The sequence below is a fragment of the Hydra vulgaris genome, chromosome 11 (assembly GCF_038396675.1).
Source record: "Hydra vulgaris chromosome 11, alternate assembly HydraT2T_AEP".
NCBI classification, from domain to species: domain Eukaryota; kingdom Metazoa; phylum Cnidaria; class Hydrozoa; order Anthoathecata; family Hydridae; genus Hydra; species Hydra vulgaris.
The window spans coordinates 28,701,918-28,710,838 of NC_088930.1; positions in this window are offsets into that span (position 1 = coordinate 28,701,918).

The window sequence follows — 8,921 nt, forward strand, 5'->3', positions numbered from 1 at the left end:
TTTTAAAAAAAAAAGAAGAATTTTCGGTCAGGTTTTTTTCGCTACAAACATTTTTATTTTATGTTTCGGCAAAATTTATCGTTTTAATTTTATTCGTCTTATCATGATTCACAGACCTGATCAATTAACGGAAATATGTTGTAGTCAGCAAAATATTATACAGACACTATGATTATTAAAAATCAGTTCATTTAAGGTTTTTTTTTTTTTTTTAAAAAAAAACATTTTCATATTTTTAAAACTTTTTCAACCAGACCCACGATTTAAAAATAGTAAAAAAATTATTTTAGAGTTTGCTGCAACGTTATTAATCAACATTATTTATTAATTTTATTAAAATTCAAATAGGAGATTTGTTAAAAAATAACTCTTTATTGATGATTATTATATATAATCATATATTATAACGATTTATTAAAAAATAACTTTATATTATTAATAAAATATGAAATGGGTATAATAAATGGCAATAACCGAATAAATAAAATGTATATATTTTATTCATTCTAAGTTAGGAAATTTAAAGTGATTTCAGGATATAATTTTATTTTTTTGAAAAAATAATTTTTTCATCTTGCGCAAGTAGACGATACTTTTTATAAATTTTGAAATTTTTACAGATTGCCAAATATATAGAGACCTGAGTGTAATATACACATATATATAACATATTTTATATTCGATTATATATAGATATTGTGCAGAAAAAGTTAAGCTCCTAGCTCTCTTGCTTCATATTGCGCCAAACTACTTTTTTAAAGTTACGCGAGAAAACAGAGGTCAATCAATTAATCACCAAAACCATACAGATTTTGGCGCAACATGATACAACAGTCATAACAACCTAAAATTTTGTGTGCAAGTTCCTTAAGGATATAGATGTCCTATTTGAAATATACATTTCTGTATCTTGTGGCAAATATCCTCCCCTCCCTCCCCAAGGGGCGCCGGGTCCCTCCACTCAATAATTATTCTCAATAGTAGTAATAACGTACTTACTGGAATTTAGTAATGAAATCTTAAATGCTTATGAAAATTCACAAACTTTTAGGTGTTGAAAGGAGAGGGGGCTGTAGACTTTTTTATTTATCCATAAATGGATTCATTTTTATTTATCCATAAAGGGATCCATTTTTATTTATCCATAAAGGGATCCATTTTTTTTATCCCTAAAGGGGGAGAGATTTTATAATCCTATTTTGTCCTTCCATGCACTTTCAGCATAAATATGAAAATAAACTTAAAAATATATATATATTCAATGAAAAAAACATATTAGGTTTCAGCATTGTTTAGGGCCTCATTCTCTGTCCACAGAGCCTCCAGAACATCATTCTCTTCTACAATATCAATACTGCTGTCAAGTTCACTGTTGCAGGAAAAGAAAACTTCAACAAGTTTTTGAAAAAAGTTTGGAAAGCAAAAAAGTCGGGGTCAACATTCCATGCAGCAGAAGGGAACAAGAGCAATTTGACTTGCTGTTCATTAGGATATCAAAAACTAGCCAAGACTCAGGACTTACATAATCAGTAAGAATAGGTGGCTCACTAAACTAAACAAACTCCTCCTTTTTTGATAAATCCAAAATTATTCCTTCTATCAAAGTAATAGGCCTTGGGTCCAAGGCCGTAGACAACTTTTTTTGATGTTTGAGCTAAGCATCTTTGAAACATAATGAAAACACCATATTTAAGTATGTTCATATACAGTATTGGACAAAACATTTGCAACCAACATCGAACAATGCTAAAAAGTGTTCCTAATTTTACATGTCTTAAAAACGAAACGAACTATACTACCACAGCAAACAGTTCAGGAGTCTGGAGTCATAGCATGCCATGACACGAGCAATCAGCTGACAGGTGACAGCACATAGGCAGAATTTCGTTGACAAGTGCCATTTTGCAGCGGACAAAACAAGTGCAACTTTTTTGGTTTGTTTCATTTTCTTAAGTCTGGTCCATGTCAACGTCACGGAAGTTTTTTAATAATTAAAGGAAGTATCTAGAAGTTTCCAGAAGCACGCAGAAGCTTCCAGAAGTTTCCAGAAGAAGCATCTGGAAGCATCCAGAAATATCCAGAAACATTCAGAAGCATCCAGACGCATCCAGAAACCTTCAGAAGCATCGAAAAGAAGCATCTAGAATCTTCCAGAACGGGTTCACACAGGTTCATTTTACTATATAAGAGACATGTAAATCGACATGTAATTCAGTCAGTATACGGAAGTCAATCAGTCAGTATTATCAAGAAAGTTTATCGAAGTGAGTTTTATCAAAGTGTTTTATCGAAGAACATCAATACAAGAAGTGAAATACAACAAGTGTTTCATTACATCAATTCAGTCCACATCTAACCAAGACGTTGTGTTCTACAGAGCATTATTGTATCATCACAAGGTAAATGTAACACGGTAAGCCTTGAGAAGCGTGATTATTTATTTTTATTATTTTTATGACTACAAGTGCAAAATTGGCTCCCGACAGTCTTGAATTGGAACTAAGAAAGAAAATTATTGGCGATTACGTAAGTGGAATGTCACAAAAAAGTATTTGTGATAAATATCGCGTGAAAAAATGGACCGTATCAAGACTATGTTCCAAATATCCTTCTACGGGGAATTTGGCAGCAGATAACAAAGATGGAAGACCGTGTTCCACCACTTCTAGAGAGGATGCTATGATCGTCAGATCCGTCAAGAAGGATCCCTGGATATCATCAGTTGAGATACAAAAGCAATTAGAGCTGGCTGTTGAGTTACACTTATTTTGTCCAGAAAGTTTTGTCGAGTTACACTTATTTTGTCCAGAAAGAAATCAACTTTTTTTAATACTTTTGATTAATTTATTAATTTTCGTGTGCAAATAATGAACTTTGTGATGAATAAAACTTGAAGAACTTTTTCTTTAAACAGTTACATAGTTAATTCTCTAAATTGAAAAAATGCATCACTTTTATATAAAGAAACTAAATTAGCATTATTTGGTTGCACTCGTTTTGTCCGATATATGAGGAATGCTCAAAAACCCCAAAACGTAAGCCCTCCCCCCCAGCCCCAAATAGGAGGGCAATTAGTCAAATTTGTTTTGTTTTTTTTCAATCTTAAACCTAATTTATATTTATCAAATTTCAAATTCGTCGATGAATAACAGGTAAATATATAATAACATGAAAAACACTAACAGGTGTAAATTCATTCTTTGAGTCAGACTCAGAACTTGATTCTGAAGAAAATTCTGAAGATAATTGTTTTGCAACTCTTAAGGTACTAGGAATAAGCTCATCTTCTGTAGATCCAATAACAGTAACTTATTTCTTCGCACGCTCCATTCTCCTCAATTGGATCTCTTTTTTTCGCTTGTCAATAGGTGCTAGAGTCATTTTCCTTTCTCCCATCTGATCCTTCAGAAAAATTATATCCTCATACTTGTCAGATGGAAGCCTATCCTTGTCTGCTTTTATCGGACTTTTCTTTGTATTAATCAACCAGAATCGTCCTAACCATAAAAAATCATTTTAAAACTTACCAATAATATTAAATCTTGATTTTTAAAATATTCAAACATTTTCAGAAAACAATAATTTGTAATAAATAAAAAGATATTATTTTTAAAAAGATTGATAAATAACCTCTCACTGATCTCACAAACTGCACACGTCGTTGAGCATACCCTTTCTGACTCTTATGCTGGCTCTTCTTAAGGCTCAAGTATTTTTCAATATATTTTGATGTATTCCTTCGAAGGGTAACAGGTCCAATTATGGGAAAACCTGATCTTAGCCATAAAAACCATAGTGAGCCTAGATTACATTCCTTACTGCAAGGAAAATCCACAGAAGTACACTGCACACTAAAGCAAAAAAAATTTTGCCTTATAAATATTTCCTCAGTTGCATACCAAAAATAAAATAAAATTGCCTTTACAATTTTTAAATGAATAATATTTAAGGTAATAATTTGCAATATTTGCTTACTACAAAAAAAAAGTTGAAAAAGTATATTAAATAGGTTCTTTATAAAAAGTTTTACCTGAAGCTGTTACTTAAAGGACAGGAAACAAGTCGCTTTGTCTGCGAAATTAGACCATTTTTCTCCTTTTGGTAGAGGAAGTGCTTGATAACGTCAGCCCTGGTTGGCAGCCTAACTGAGGATATCTTGACTGGTTTACCAACTAAGAAGTATTCTTTTGTACGACCACTTTCTCTTTATTTCTTTGTATGTTTTGGAATTTTCACATTTTCATTTTCCAAAAGAATTTCGCCTTTTTTTCGGGTTTTCATTTCTAAAAATAATTTTGAAATTTTAATTTATTAAACAAATTGGGTTTATAAATTAAGATAAATGCATGAAATAATTCAGATATAAAAAAAAGATTAAACAAATCAAAACTGATTGATTAGATAAAACGTGTTAATATTGGAAAGTTGAGTACAAATGTTCATTACACCCGATATGTTGAGGTTATTGTGTACACTTTATTTATAGATAAATTATTTAGATTATTGCCAGAAAGAGTGAATCCTCAACTCGATCCTGTTCAACTAGGCTAAAATATCAAAACATTAGTATTCTACAATACATAAATTATTGGATAGGCATGGGGGAGGGGGAGAGAGGTGTTTAGAGAATGTGTAATCTCCCCCCCCCCCCTCCCAAGATTGTAATTTTAACAAAATAGTATACATTTTAATTAGGCAGTGGCTACGGTACGCATATTTTGAAACCCTATACAGGCTCAGAATAGGCAGAGATATGCGTAATCTGATTCGCTGATTTTGAAAGAGAGACTGTTGCCCATATGTTTAAATCAAAACAAATTTCAAAAAACGTATCGAATAATAAAATTGAAATTGAGTAACTGAATAAAAAGCCAAATAATGATAACAAAAAAAAGTATGATTTTTCTATCCAATTTTGTACAACATAGTATTAATATTTTTCCAAAACTTCACAACTCAAAATATCCGTGATTTTCATAATATTTTCTAAAAAATAAAGATTTAAAAAAGTTAGTATGTTTTCCTAATGGTTTTTATTACTCTAAGGTATATAAAAGACAACCATTGTAACAAACTATAAACCAGGTAGTAAAACTTAACTGCTGTGACTCGATTTTTATACGATAGATTTTTCAAAATAGTTTTAAAATTTACCTAGTAATATCAATAGACTATTATTAACTTGGTATAATTTTTTTCAAATTAAGTTCCCATTGATTCTTAAATATTATACATCACTAAAACGTTTAAGTTGTTATAGCTAGCCCAAATAATTTGCAACACTCGCAAATTAAAAGCAGTTGTAAGCAAGAGCTAATTTAAATTTCCTTTGGTAATGTATAGTAATAAAAGATTACAAAGCATTGTACCATAATAAGCTATAAGAAAAAATCTACAACCTGATGTCCACAAGTGTGTTTTGATATATTAAACTGATTACAAAAAGGAATAGCTCTCGACTTACCACACCTTTATGAAAAACTAAGTGTAAAAAGGTAGAACCAAGAAAAATTGCAAAGTTCATGTTGTTGTTTATTCCAATTTCAAAAATCAATACATGTAAAGCACATGTTTGTTGATATATTGCTTTTAACCTGAATAAAATATTGGTTATTGTATTCTATAATAGGTATAAAATGTTTACCCTATAATAGCAACTGATGGTAAAAAATATTAAAAAAAGCAACAAACTTTGATAAATTTTATACTTATTATGCTAATAATATATTTTACATTATATACTCCTAAAGAAGAAAAAAAAATTCTGCTCTAGAAAATGAAAACCCATAAAATCAAGTGTGTCTGTGAAATTTTCTTGTATAATAATATAAAAATAGTGCCATGTCATGTTTTATTTTGAAGTAATATTAATCTTTTTTTTTTTTGAAAACTTGCTTTTTTAAATGTAAAAGCTTGTTTTGATGAAGTTTTTTTCATTACAATAATATTGCCATTTACAACAATTGCCACCTTCACTTGGTTAAATTTTTTGACTTCAATACTCTTTGATAGCTTTTAATATCAATGATTATATGTAACTGTACAAAAGAATTGTTCAGTAGAAAAACAAATATCACTTTTTTTTGTTAAATTTGCCAATAGATTATTAATATCCGATCATATTTATATATAAGTTAAAATAACCTGACAAACTTTTTTTAGTTTTTCACGTGTTTGAAGATGTAAGGATTGTTTTATTAAAGTTAAGTAAAGAAAAATATTGATGTACAAGGAGTACATCAGGCTTATTTAGATTAAACAGCAACTTCTTCAGAGCTTGCAGGTTTACATGGAACACGCAAGCTAGTTTGGTAAAACATTTGTAAAAATTTTCTTATTGCAAAAACTTAAATGTTTAACTCTTTATAATTAACAAATTGGTATAAAGATGCAGTAACAAGCTTAGAACAACCTCAGTTTAAAATTTACACTTTGCATACTTTAAGTACTTTACCAGTAGTATGATGAAACTGCCTATAAACTTTGTATCGAGCATGCTTTATAGAACATGGACATTACATTTGACAAGAAACACATTTAGAAATCTTGCAAAATTGCACATATGCAAATTCAAGTTAAATATTTCAAGAGTTTTTACATACAAGGCATATTATAGTATAACAAAAATACTCATAGCATGACAACTGATTTTGTTCTTTTTATTTTTGTGATAATTGTCTTTTCTTCATTACTCTTTTTTCATTAAAACATTTAATTTTAACCACTTAGTTTGGTTTTTAAAATCTTTTTTTTTTTCAATTATTACAACTAAAAAAATGCCACAATCGTTTGCATTTTTTTGATGTTATTATCCACTTTTATTTGATTAACTTATTTGATTCAATACTTTTTCTTGCTTATAATGTCAGTGTTTATATGTAATTGTACAAAAAAGATATGTTTATTAGACAAACATAAATTTCACTTCTTATGTTAAATTTTCAAATAAATTACTAATATGTAATTGTCATCTTTTATATATAAGTTAATGCAGCCTGCCAAACTTATTTAAATTTCTAATAAGTGTTTGATGGTTTAACTTAAACCATTAAACATCGTCTTAAACTTTAAGACGATGTAATAAAAAAAAAATTCAGTCACCTCAAAACTATGGCTGAAGCAAAACATAAATACAAAATTTCCTCAGAGCTCATTATTGAAATGGAACATGTAGTAGCATGTAGCTAGTTTTGCAATCAGTACAAATTTAAAAAAAAAAAAACTAATGTTCAACTCTTTATAATTAACATATAAATCAACTTATAAATAAAGTTCTTCTCAGTAGTCTCTTAAAACTGCATATAAACTTTTTATGCAAAAGTACTTCACTAGTAGTTTCGTACAACTGTATATAAACTTATTATTTGAGTATGCTTCAAGGCCAAGGACATAATTTACGAGAAACAAATTTGTAGATCTTTTCGAATTTACTTCAACACATACATTTTTTTCCATTTCTTTAAATTAACAACAGATAAAATCTTCATCACCAAGATAAACTTTATCGAAATTTTGAGAGGTAAATCTGCAGTTAAAATAAATATATTATTTTGTAAAAAAAAATAAGTAAAATTTTGTAAAGTAAAATAAATATATTATTTTGCTTTTTGCGCTCTCGTTCGCGGAGACTAAAAAACAAAAGAAATTAAAAGTGAACTTTAATCTTTGACTTTTAGATTGTTTAAAAGAATCATGCATTTTTTTATTGAAAGGAAATATAATAAACTATATTTTTAAACGCCAATTTTCATCACAACCTGTTCAGAAAGTATTTCATCAACTCCAACAATAGTCGAAGGGGCACTTGGACGTCCGCGACCAACTCGTTGCATAGCCATCTAATTAAACATGTAAATATTTAAATACGCTAAACAAGTAATATTAATTTAATAATATCTATTTACAAAGTTAAAAAAAATTTTAATTAACGATAAAACTTTAATAAAAGCTTACCTGGAATAATATAAATACAAAAACTTTGAAACTTCAACTTCAACTTCAACTTTAAAAACTGCCAAAATAACTCCAAAACAAAATTTAAAAGTCAAATGAAACCTAATAATTGCATCGAAATTTATTTTTAATAAATATTCAATAGAATTACATTCTATTGCGTAACGCAACTATATGCTCACCATCGTTGATTTTTTAAGTAAAAAATATAATATTATTTAACGCCGCTTAACTGCAGATTTATCTTTTGAGATTTTTACAAGTGAAAATTATCTTGTACGATAGATTTTGTTACCCTTTAAATATTCTGAAGAATACTAAAATAAAATCAATTTCCTGTGTTTATAGTGTTACTATCTAACACTAAACTTTATTTCAAAAAAATCTAGTCGTTTTGATTTTAATTTTACATTTTTCACTTGCCTCTCTTTCAAAATCAGCGAATCAGATTGCTTATATTTCTGCCTATTCTGAGCCTGTATAGGGTTTCAAAATATGCCTACGGTACCGGTGTTAAATAAGTAGATCGTTAAATTAGACAAAATGATATTCTGCGCATGCGTTAGTTCACGGATACTTACTTAAGGTATCAAGTCACGTTAAATAAGTAGACAAATTGAACAGTCGAGGCATTTTTTGTTAACCCAGACAAACAAAATTAAAAAAACTTACCTTAAACGAATTTAAGCACGGCGATCTATACTGCAGGCCTTGCCAACGCGCAAACGGCATATCTGACTGGGGGCCTATTTTATAAACAGCAAAAACTAATAAAAATCGGTTTATAAATTTTATTTTAACTCTATAAACTTTTTTCTCTCAAAAAGATTTACTTTATAATTAAAAAATGAAATTATAACAAAACATTCAAATTACATATATATATATATATATATATATATATATATATATATATATATATATATATATATATATATATATATATATATATATATATATATATATAT